The sequence below is a fragment of the Schistocerca gregaria genome, chromosome 2 (assembly GCF_023897955.1).
Source record: "Schistocerca gregaria isolate iqSchGreg1 chromosome 2, iqSchGreg1.2, whole genome shotgun sequence".
Lineage (NCBI taxonomy): Eukaryota > Metazoa > Arthropoda > Insecta > Orthoptera > Acrididae > Schistocerca > Schistocerca gregaria.
In genome coordinates, this window is record NC_064921.1 from 204816215 (window position 1) to 204828741 (window position 12527).

At 44.5% G+C, this 12527-nt stretch overlaps 1 protein-coding gene across 1 annotated transcript in view; it reads right to left on the reverse strand.

The window, feature by feature from the left end:
• LOC126336691 (glutathione S-transferase-like) overlaps nucleotides 1-10668 on the reverse strand; it is a 94180-nt gene extending 83512 nt beyond the window's left edge. Inside the window, exon 1 of the mRNA XM_050000642.1 lies at nucleotides 10484-10668. The gene's annotated coding sequence lies outside the window, so the exon portion shown is untranslated. The remainder of the gene's footprint in view (nucleotides 1-10483) is intronic.
• Between the last annotated feature and the right edge of the window lie 1859 nt (nucleotides 10669-12527).

Consider the following 12527-nt stretch of genomic DNA (forward strand, 5'->3'; position numbering starts at 1 on the left):
TCATGACAACTAACTTGTAAGATGGGTAAGAGTAACGCAATCTACATTCTCTATACAGACCTTTAAAAGACAATATCCTGACTGACTCGTCATTGCCCACCCCAAACCGCTAAGGACAGAAACTTGAAATCTGGATACGGTGTTGATCGCATACTGTAGGCATCGTTTAAGAAGGGATTGTTCGAAATTCGACTTCTAAGGGGGGTGAGATGAGGACTGGAAAGATTTTGAAAACATATCGCCATCAAGGCAATTTTGAAGCTAGAACTACGAAAAGTTGGTATTTGGTTACCCACTCAGAAATGAGAAAAATTATGTTTCACTGTTTTCAGACATTCGAACCATAATGGGGTGAATTATGAGATGCAAATTTTTACCAAAATATTTCGTTTTTCTAAAACTTTCTTATAGCTAAATCGATGAAAATTGGTATTTACTTCTCGTTTATATATATGGGAATATCTATTAGTAGATGAAAGTTTCCATGGGAATATCCCCACAAGAACGCAGAAGGCATTTTTACCAAACACCTGGGGTTGCAACTACCAGAATTGCTTTTTGGTCAGAAGTAGATTGCGGAAAGGACATGATTCTATGGCCTTAATTAGCGTGAAAAGTTTAGACGGTGTTGCAGTTTGTGAACAACATAAAGAAAAGGTTCAAATGGCTCTGAGCACTATGGGACTTAACATCTATGGTCATCAGTCCCCTAGAACTTAGAACTACTTAAACCTAACTAACCTAAGGACATCACACACATCCATGCCCGAGGCAGGATTCGAACCTGCGACCGTAGCAGTCGCGCGGTTCATAAAAAATCAATTGAAGAAAGACAAACAAATCTATGGAAACATACAGTCTACGCCAGCGAAGGAGTGAGCGCTAAGCTAGTTCTCTACTGTCGAGAAGTCACACAGCAGGTTTTTCTTTCAGAAATCGCTTTTGAATTATGTGTGTTTGTGAGAAGATTGTGTTACGCCTCGTGTCACTAACTTCTACCAGCACACGAAATTGGAGAGAGGCAGGATTTTGGCCTATAGAGACGGGTTTATCGTTTCCACGATTTTGCTGGTCGCGTTGGTCAGGATACCGCGACTGTCACACGAATGGAAATCAGTGGGTTTATGAGAGCCATACCCAATGCCACGCACAATTAAGATGTAAGGATATTTTGTGCTGAAAGCAATTGTGTGAACTTCAGCTTTACATAGAAGTGAAACGTAGACCATTGACAGTACAGTCAAGAAGAAAATAAAAGCTTTTGAAATGTGGCACTACAGTAGATGCTAAGGACTAGATGGGTACGTCAAATAACGTATGAAGAGACACAGAATCGAATCGGGGAAAGAAGGGACGTACGACACAACTTCTGACTTAAAGAAGTGGTAGGTTGATAGGACACGTCCCGAGCTATCAACTAATAATTAATTTGGTTATAGAAGGGAGGGGGTTATATATTGTAATGGAAGACCATGGCTTGAATATAGTGAACAGATTCATACGGGTTTAGGCTGCAGCAGTTATGCAGGGATGAAGAGGTTTACACGTCTTGTAGTCTTGAGACAAACGATCAGAAACACATCGCGAACAGTGTTACTCTCAATAAGTCAATCCGGATTGCTTCAGAAGAGAGACAAGTAATGTATTGATGTAGACTATGGGATTTTTTACGATTAAATTTGAACTTTTTGACATAGTCCGTGGGTTTTGTCATTAAAAATTGCTCTTATAGACCCTTTTCCTTTCCATAGGTTTCGTTCATGCATGACATTAATACAATTGTTAACTCAGCATACCAATGACAATCGAAGCCGGCCGCGGTGACCGAGCGGTTCTAGGCGCTTCAGTCCGGAACCGCGCGACTGCTACGGTCGCAGGTTCGAATCCTGCCTCTGGTGTGGATGTGTGTGATGTCCTTAGGTTAGTTAGGTTTAAGTAGTTCTAAGTTCTAGGGGACTGATGACCTCAGATGTTAAGTCCCATAGTGCTCAGAGCCATTTGACAATCGAACGTCTGTTTGTACGAATTCGCTACCTCAAAACTGGGCTCCTCGAATGTTTACTATTTCTTTATTCCCTACAGACAACTTGTTTCTCAGTTTTGAAGTAATATTCACTATTGAATCGTATGTAATTCAGAGTTTCCGAATGGCCTGAAGATGTAGTTGCAGTAGAACCTCGCTAATTCGACCTCGGATGGTCCGACTCCCCACTTAGTCCGACCATCCCATTTCCGGTACTTGTTTACGCACATGGGCCACTGCTGCAGTCAGACCTGTACTCATCGATAACTCGGCGGAGTTAACTACGACCAGCCTACTGACACTGCAACTCAAACAAGCGATAAGGACGAGAAAGATCGACAACGAACCTTTGGCTGGAGAGTGTGGATCATTTACTGCTTGGATACTAATGTAGTGATGGCGGGGAAGAGGGGTAAACGTTTGGCTAGGGCTCATTGGAGAGTTTCGTATTGGGGTTTAGCTTACTGACGGGAAGTGTAAATGGGGACAAACATACAAAAAAAAAAAGTATTGCTTCACAGGCTATAGGTTCAGATAGACGTGATTCGACAGGAAACAAGCTGATTAGGTGATTGTTCTCAGGTCAGCGTTCGCATGGAGCCAGGAAAATATAAAATCGTCCCAAATCTTATGGGATGGCATGCTGACTGTCCTTGCTTGACACCAGTGGATCTACGTACAAATTAATCTTCTCTTGTATGGGGTCAGTGGCGTAGCGTGAGAGGTTGGGGCGAGGTTCGGATAGGGGGCCCGTGGCCCCGAGAGGGTGGAGGAGGAGGGGACAGGTCGGGGGGGGGGGGGCATGATGGAAAAATCCTATCTGTAGCATCACGCCATGGTCATTAAATCTAACTGCATTGTCGGCCTGAATGCATGGGCACTTGCGCAGAATTTCAGGGGATTTCGGCAAGTGGAAGTGGTTCGGAACATATTTGTAAGATTCGATCTAAACAACTATACCAAAACCTTGTCAAAAATTTTATCTGAACTGGAGAATAAATTTTACGTCATTTCGAAAGCGACATTGCCGGCGGTGATCCGGTTTTGGCACGCAAGAAATACAGTTAGTGTGTCTGTTTTGATTTTTGAATTAATCTCTATTGTCCTTGAACGGGCGGAGGTTCGAGTCCTCCCTCAGGCATGGGTGTGTGTGTTTGTCCTCAGGATAATTTAGGTTAAGTAGTGTGTAAGCTTAGGGACTCATGGCCTTAGCAGTTAAGTCCCATAAGATTTCACACATATTTGAACATTTTTTTGGTCCTTGAACAACTCATGAAAGTTTTGATTTCGTGCTTCTAGTGCAGTGTTGATATTCTTTATTTCATACTCTGATAAAGTTTCATGTGTATCTACATTTGTTGGTTATTGCAAATTCAAGTTTGTTTGTTTTACACAATTCACCGAATATACAAGTTGCTTGGTTGGTTTGGGGGTGGGGGGGGGGGTTGGGGCGGGGGGGAGGAACCGAACAGTGAGGTCCAAATGGATCAAATGGCTCTGAGCACTATGGGACTGAGGTCATCAGCCCCTAGAACTTAGAACTACTTAAACATAACTAACCTAAGGACATCACACATATCCATGCCCGAGCTAGGATTCGAACCTGCGACCGTAGCGGTCGCGCGGTTCCAGACTGTAACGCCTAGAACCGCGCGGCCACTCCGGCCAGGCAAACAGCGAGGTCATCGGTTCCATCGGATTAGGAAAGGATGGTGAAGGAAGTCGTCCGTGTGCTTTTAAAGGAACCATTCCTGCATTTGCCTGAAGCGATTTAGGGATATCACGGAAAACCTGAATCAGGATGGGCGGAAGCGGGATTGAACCGTCGTCCTCCCGAATGCGAGTCCAGCGCTCTAACCACTGTGCCACCTCGCAGCGTTAGGAATATACAGGAGTGTTAAGGTAAGTGTTTGCTTTATTTTTAAACTCTTCAACGGATTTTCGGTTTCACACACGAAGAATGTTATTTATTCGCTTAACGTATTGAACTAGAAGAAATTTTATTTTACATGTGCGCAATGCATTCGTGACTTTTTTTATTTCTGTCGTGGTTTCGTGTCTTTATAATGCCCAACCCATGAAAAGATTAAGAAAGGAGGAGGATATTGGTGTTTAACGTCCCGTCGACAACGAGGCCATTAGAGACGGAGAGCAAGCTCGGGTGAGGGAAGGATGGAGAAGGAAATCGGCCGTGCCGTTTCCAAGGAACCATCCCAGCATTGCCTGAAACGATTTAGGGAAATCACGGAAAACCTAAATCAGGGTGGCCGGAGACGGGATTGAACCGTCGTCCTCCCGAATGCGAGTCCAGTGTGCTAACCATTGCGCCATCTCGCTCGGTGATTAAGAAAGTCGAGTATCGTACCGAAATATAAAAAGCCAACGAAGAAAGCACCAAAAAATGAGGTGTACTAAAATCTTTGAGAGTATCCTTCGAGACATCAGAATCAACGCCATGGCTATCAGGTCTCAGTTTTTCAGAGGCTACTGCTGCTCAAAACCGAAGGATCCGATACCGATGACTTGATAAGACCTGTAACTAATACCACGAATTTTTTAGCTCCACAGGATTCCGATACGATTGCTGAAATTGCAACACCCGAACAAATGGTAGCATCAGCTGTGTCAGACTTTTAATACAGAAAGGAATTACAGACATTAGCTGTGAACGGCCACTTATTGAAATCGATGGCGAAAGTTGAAAATTTGTGCCGAACTGGAATTCGAACCTGGGTCTCCTGCTTACTAGGGAGTTCCTCTGACCACTAACCCGTCCGGGCCCAGTGGTCATCGCAGCTCCACTACTACAGCACGCCTCCCGCCAAACGCAAATTCTCATCTTACCCACATATTACTAATGCACTGCCCCTTGCCCATTGTCCTCATTACTAGCAGCATTTCGCCGATTCCCGTAAGAGTTCGAGCATGGGATGCATCTGGGCTGAAGAGATCACTGGCCGTTTCGCCTTAATTTTATATACACTCCTGGAAATGGAAAAAAGAACACATTGACACCGGTGTGTCAGACCCACCATACTTGCTCCGGACACTGCGAGAGGGCTGTACAAGGAATGATCACACGCACGGCACAGCGGACACACCAGGAAACGCGGTGTTGGCCGTCGAATGGCGCTAGCTGCGCAGCATTTGTGCACCGCCGCCGTCAGTGTCAGCCAGTTTGCCGTGGCATACGGAGCTGCATCGCAGTCTTTAACACTGGTAGCATGCCGCGACATCGTGGACGTGAACCGTATGTGCAGTTGACGGACTTTGAGCGAGGGCGTATAGTGGGCATGCGGGAGGCCGGGTGGACGTACCGCCGAATTGCTCAACACGTGGGGCGTGAGGTCTCCACAGTACATCGATGTTGTCGCCAGTGGTCGGCGGAAGGTGCACGTGCCCGTCGACCTGGGACCGGACCGCAGCGACGCACGGATGCACGCCAAGACCGTAGGATACTACGCAGTGCCGTAGGGGACCGCACCGCCACTTCCCAGCAAATTAGGGACACTGTTGCTCCTGGGGTATCGGCGAGGACCATTCGCAACCGTCTCCATGAAGCTGGGCTACGGTCCCACACACCGTTAGGCCGTCTTCCGCTCACGCCCCAACATCGTGCAGCCCGCCTCCAGTGGTGACGCGACAGGCGTGAATGGAGGGACGAATGGAGACGTGTCGTCTTCAGCGATGAGAGTCGCTTCTGCCTTGGTGCCAATGATGGTCGTATGCGTGTTTGGCGTCGTGCAGGTGAGCGCCACAATCAGGACTGCATACGACCGAGGCACACAGGGCCAACACCCGTCATCATGGTGTGGGGAGCGATCTCCTACACTGGCCGTACACCTCTGGTGATCGTCGAGGGGACACTGAATAGTACACGGTATATCCAAACCGTCATCGAACCCATCGTTCTACCATTCCTAGACCGGCAAGGGAACTTGCTGTTCCAACAGGACAATGCACGTCCGCATGTATCCTGTGCCACCCAACGTGCTCTAGAAGGTGTAAGTCAACTACTCTGGCCAGCAAGATCTCCGGATCTGTCACCCATTGAGCATGTTTGGGACTGGATGAAGCGTCGTCTCACGCGGTCTGCATGTCCAGCACGAACGCTGGTCCAACTGAGGCGCCAGGTGGAAATGGCATGGCAAGCCGTTCCACAGGACTACATCCAGCATCTCTACGATCGTCTCCATGGGAGAATAGCAGCCTGCATTGCTGCAAAAGGTGGATATACACTGTACTAGTGCCGACATTGTGCATGCTCTGTTGCCTGTGTCTATGTGCCTGTGGTTCTGTCAGTGTGATCATGTGATGTATCTGACCCCAAGAATGTGTCAATAAAGTTTCCCCTTCCTGGGACAATGAATTCACGGTGTTCTTATTTCAATTTCCAGGAGTGTATAAAGGCTGAACTTTCATTTGTCAGCGCCATCTTAATAGGACCTTGTTCCTATTAAGATGCAGGGACTGATGCATCAGTCCCTGCAGTTTTGTTTTGTTTATGTTCACCCTATACACTGTGACCAGATGGCTCAGTGGTCAGAGCATCTACATAGTAAGCAGGAGACTCGAATTCGAACCACGGTCCCGTACAAATTTACAGTTTTCCCCATTGATATCAATCAATGCCCGACCGTAGCCAATGTCTGTTAATTCCCTTGTGCCCTAATTCATAGTGGCTGATGGAGCAATATATGGGTCAGAATCTGTGGGAAACATTATTGGAAAATAGCCTGAAAGTATTGATTCAAACATGCAATTTCTATTAGTACTGTAAGGTCCATAAGTCTTTCGGGACATTCATACAGGCTTCGCTTAAGAGCCAACAGTACCACACACGGTTGAATCAGACTCAGACTCTTTATCACGCTGAAAGTATTGTCAATGAAACAGCTAAAGCGAGAATGGCTTAGGCACCACACATTGAGAAATGTCGAAAAAGTGTTATGCACTAGGGTGGCTTATTCTCGTTCTAAAGCATCATTGTTTTGCTTCTGCTGTCGTTTGTTTGAAAAAGCACACTCACCGAACACACCGAAGTTTTACCTCTCCGACTGTTTCAATACACTGTGGACATTGAACCCCACAGTCACCAGCCATGGATGAAGTGCTACATAAAAATTTTTCAAATTGAAGGAGTTGGAATCAATATTTGAGAAGGGGCAGTCAACTGATAAAAAAGAGCAAGAAGTCGTGGCAAAAGAAATTTAAAAAATTCCATGAAATGCTAACCAGAACGTTTGACATAATAACATTCTTAGCTAAACAAAATTTAGCTTTACGCGGCCACAGGGAAAGCGACACCTGTGCTCATAGAGCCAACTTTTTAGATCTGTTGCATCTACTGTAGAAGTACGATCCTGTTCTCCGAGAACATTTAATAAGGTTTCACTTATCATATGTCACCAGAAATTAAAAACGAGTGTATGGAAATTGTGGGGAAGAAAGTTAGCCAAAAAATTATAGACTAGGTCAGGTTCGAGAGGCCAAGCAGTATTTCCTGATATTCGACAGTACCCCGGATAATTCCCGCAAAGATCACAATACGTGATGACTGAAAATCGGAATCTCTTACAGATTTTATTGACACAAAAAACAAAACAGCCGAACGTATTAATAAGAGTAAGTAAACTCGACACCAACGGTAAACTCGACACTTACGGACTCTACATAACGAACTGTAAAAGGCAACCTTGTGATAATGCTGTTACAAAGGTCAGAAGACAGACAGGAGTGCAGCAACGAGTAAATTTGTTCCCTGCTCATACCACATCTCTGAACCCAGCTTGATTACATGTGGCTTCGGTGGAGGTGAAGGTGAAGATGTAGGTGAATTCAGCTACTTTCTTCGGCAAATAGGAAGGTTGTTGCGCTTTCGGTGAAGACAAGTACGAAGAGGGTTCAGGACACGCGATGGAACACATGACATGGAATCATTACAAAGAGATTTTGACAGCGCTAGAGAAGCTTGAACGCATAACGGAAGCAGGGAATTTGCTAGTTGCAATGCAGTCATTTTCGTTTGTGTGTTTCTTGGGTCTTTGGCAACCTGTGATGTGTCAAGTGAATGATGTTCAGAATTATTTGCAAACGGAGGGACTACACCTACCTCACTGTGCTCAGAAAATACTCGCCTCACACACAGAATTGGAAGAAGAACGCCGGCCGATGTGACCGAGCGGTTCTAGGCGCTTCAGTCTGGAACCGCGCGACCGTTACGGTCGCAGGTTCGAATCCTGCCTCGGGCGTGGATGTGTGTGGTGTCCTTGGGTTAGTTAGGATTAAGTAGTTCTAAGGGACTGATGACCTCAGATGTTAAGTCCGATAGTGCTCAGAGCTATTGGAACCATTGGAGGAAGAACGAGAGGAATTTTACTGAACTTCCACTGCTGGAATTAGAGAAAGCTTCAAGCCACTTCAGACTTCGACCAAAAAATACTTCTTAAGGCCTGCACTAATACTGGGCGTCGCAGATGAGGAATGCAGCCTCGACCAAGCTCCTCAAGATTTTTACAGAAGAGTTAAAGCTTCAGTACATGTATCTAAGGACTTTCGTAGCTTCAACAAGGTGTAAGAAATAACTTATTGTTCCGGCGGCCTACTGCTATTTTAAAAGATTGTTTTTGAATCCAAACGTGAAGGAGGGCTACCTAAAAGTTACAATGCTGAGAATATTCTCCCCAACTGTCGTAAGTAATGCCTATTTCGAGAAAAGCTTCTCTAAATTGAAACGGATTAGAAATAATTTAAGATCTACAATGTCCACGTTGAGTTTAACAGTTTGGCAACTGAATAAGAGGTACTCATTAGCCTTAGCGAATGTATTAAAAGAGTTTGCGTCGCTAAATGGACACAGAATAAAATTTTAATTCAATAAACGCGTTTATTTTGAATCCATCTGAAATAGTGACAGAGCTTAGGTATTTTTCTTAATTGTGAAAACTGGGGAAGGGGAGGGGGCGATAAATTTAGTGTTCGCACTGGAAATCGACACTATGCCACTGCATGATGTTGCAAGTTGGCAACAGAGCATACATTTAAGTATAATGTTAAGGAAACTACTCGTAAATGTATGGTGTTGCCGTTTGGCAAAACACACACACACACACACACACACACACTGCACACTGGCTGAAGGGGGATACCCTCTGTTTGGCGTCTTAATGTAGACAGAAACTATCGAAAATCGGTATTCTATACTAAAGGTCGAATGTACGTAAACAACCGTGAAAGCAGTCAAAAGAGTGCCAGTTAGATCACATCTGGCTATATTTTTAAGGGGCGTAAAATGCTAGCACAGATTATGTTTCCGTGTGTCTAACTGAACGGTTAATAATTAATCAATATCCCATTGACGAAGTATTGAATAAATCAAAATGTCTGTGTTAAGCCTGTTACATGTTACATAGCATTTTGTCGCAGAAAATATTACATTGAAACTGTCCCCCCCCCCCCCCAAAAAAAAAAAAAAGTCCTGCAAGTGTGTTGACATCAGCTAAATGAATACTTTTCTGCTGAGAGTTACTTGATGCGACGGCACATAAGTATTCAATATATATTGCTGTTCTTGTTAAAGTGATTGTCAACGTGTATTGTGCACGATTATTAAGAACACGAACCTTACACAGACAAACTGTATGACAGACAGGACTTGAATCACGGGCGAGATCAAATTTTTCCTCCCCGGATACAGAACAGCTAAAAGATGCAAGAAAACCTGTGAGCAGGTTTTACAGGCATATGTTTTTGCAATTTCTTTCACTTTGCTAATCGCTTACTGAATAAAATATTTTCCAATTCAACACTGTAAAATTATACTCCCCTGAAGTTCCATGTTTATTTGCGATTTTTAGTTATTTGAAAATTTTGATTCTTCAACCTTCACGTTCGTTCAGTCTGCCTGTATTCATGACAATTGGAAAGTTGTGATTAACGTCAGCCAAACGGTGACCCGATCTGCTGCCTACACTTCAATGCATCAGGATTATCTACTTTTTTTTCTTTTTGAAACACAGCAAAATATAGAAACGGGAAAACAAAAATTGAACTTATTTTGTGAGCCTGACGGCTCGCACTGGCACGTAAGCACAAAGGTGAGCTCATTTTTGTGTTAAACTCTGTACCGTCTCCGTTTCATGATGGAAAATAAGTGCGACACAAATTTATTTTTGGCAACATGCCAATTTGTTTGACATTTTCCGCTCTATTTAAAATTTATTACGCAGGACAATAACACGACAGATAACACGAAAAAACCCCTATTGTCTCCTTATTAGCACTTAGGGATACAATTCCCATGGGTACAAGGACGGATGATGCTGTCACACGCCGCTGTCGATGAGATGCTAGTAGTGGTATAGTACCTAGTAGCTGAGGTCACATGTCAATCTATACAATTTATATCCTGCAACTGCTCCATCAGTGTAGGAAAAATTTTAGTACGGCAGTTCCTCTTACCTTGCAGCTGCTTTAATTTCTTGCGGAATTCGAGCAGAAGGTAGTCACTTCGGAAACCAAGGGATTCTTTCCGATTTTGAGCGCAAAGTTCGTCCACTGCCGGGTGAGCGTTTTGTGATCTCAGTCGTGCGAGGCTTCCAACGACACTGGACGCTGCATTCGTGAAGCCGGCTATATAGCGCCTGTTACTGACGTCGAGTGGGTGGGGCGTTGTTACACAACAGGAACATCCTATACTGCAGGCGTACACCATTACGTCTCACGTCATTGCGTAACGAATGCAGCAACATCAGAATACTGATTTCAATAACACCACCATCGTTCACATACGTAGCTGTGGCAGTGTTTCGCTCATACTGGCTGACAAGAGGTCTAGTACAAGGGGTGGATAAAAGTATGAAAAGACCAAAAACACAACGCATTAGGATGCCTAATAAAGTGTAAAAAAACCGTTAGCATTCAAAACAGCTTCCAGTCGTTTCGCAATACACTAATACAGGTCCTATATGGTTTTCAAGGGACACACAGCATTCTTCATGAAAAAGAGTGGGAAGTTCAGGTAACGATGATAGAGGTGGATAGCGATAACGCACCCTGCTCTCCAAAGTAGAGCACAAAGGATCAGTAACATTGAGACCTGGTGTCTGGTGGCCAGGGAAGATGCGACAATTCATCCTTGTGCTCACAAAAACAGTCCTGGATGATGCGAGCTGTATAAACAGCAGGCCTTTCATCTTGGAACACAGCATGACCATTGGGGAACAAACATTATACCATGGGATGGACCTGATCAGTCAAAAGGGTTACACTCCTTGGCAGTAATGTGACCTTCGAGATTACCCTGGAACCCATGAAATACTACCATATGGCTGCCCATGCAATCACCGATCTCCGCCACGGGAACTCTGAAACAAGAGTCATCCGACCAAATAACATTCTTCCATTGTTCCGCAGTCCAGGTTTTGTGGCTTTTTGCACCACGTTTTCCTTTTACGCGCACTTGCATAACTGGTGAGAAATTTTAGAATTCCAGCTCGTCCTGCATATGGAGCCCCATGTGTTTTGGTGCTGAAAGGGTTCACGAGCGCGACATTCAGCTCTGCAATGACTCTTGCAGCTGTCGTCCTCTCAGTTTTCGTCACAATTCTGTTTACTTCGTCCGCATTGTAACTTAGCGGATGATGTTTCTCAGTTTTCGCTGTATGCAGTATAAATCTCCGATACGGTGCAACATGAAAACACTACGGCTACATTGGCTATCACCAACAATTTGCCTACGTTCGAATTAACTTAGCTCCGACATAATGCACTCGCAGCCACACAGAACTCTGGTCTGATCACTGCTGACACTTACAACATATTGACATTGCAAAGGTGTTGCTCGTTGTCAAATATAACAGCACAACCTGTAGGCTTGGCTAGCGGCTACAAGTATGCATTTCTCCAGGTGATTCCATATTTTTGTCCAGTCCCTGTAAATACAACTACGTTGTTTTCTCCTGCTGCTCTTATCAAATGGTGAACTTAGTGGCTGTGTGCGTGATACTTCAAACTCTTAGAGATCCGGAATGGATTCGCAAAGGCCTGAAGTTTTCTCCTGGCACTTAATGTGAGTTTCCACCCCTGACAAACCTTTGTGTACATGAAACATCCAAGTTGCACCCTAGTTCGAATTCTCCTCTCCATTACGACAACACCTCGTAGAGCACTGTAGTGTTCATACCACCCATCGACTTGACTGCTTTTTATTGCATGTCATATATAATTGCTTTTTCATTAGCTTACTAGCTACATGTCATATATGACCTAACGACAAGAGTAAAAGAATGTTAACTTCGTAGTTTCAGGAGAATCTGAAACAAATAAGGCTCAAACATGGCGAGAAACACTACCTTCAAATCTATGCTGTATTCTCAGTGTTTAGCATTGTTCACAACCAACACGGAGTCTCACGACTGATTCCCAGTGTACCAAAACAAATTTTCTGGGCTTGGGAATGTCCTGTATGGGACTCTCAGATCCTTGCAACTAAATTAGTTGCTTG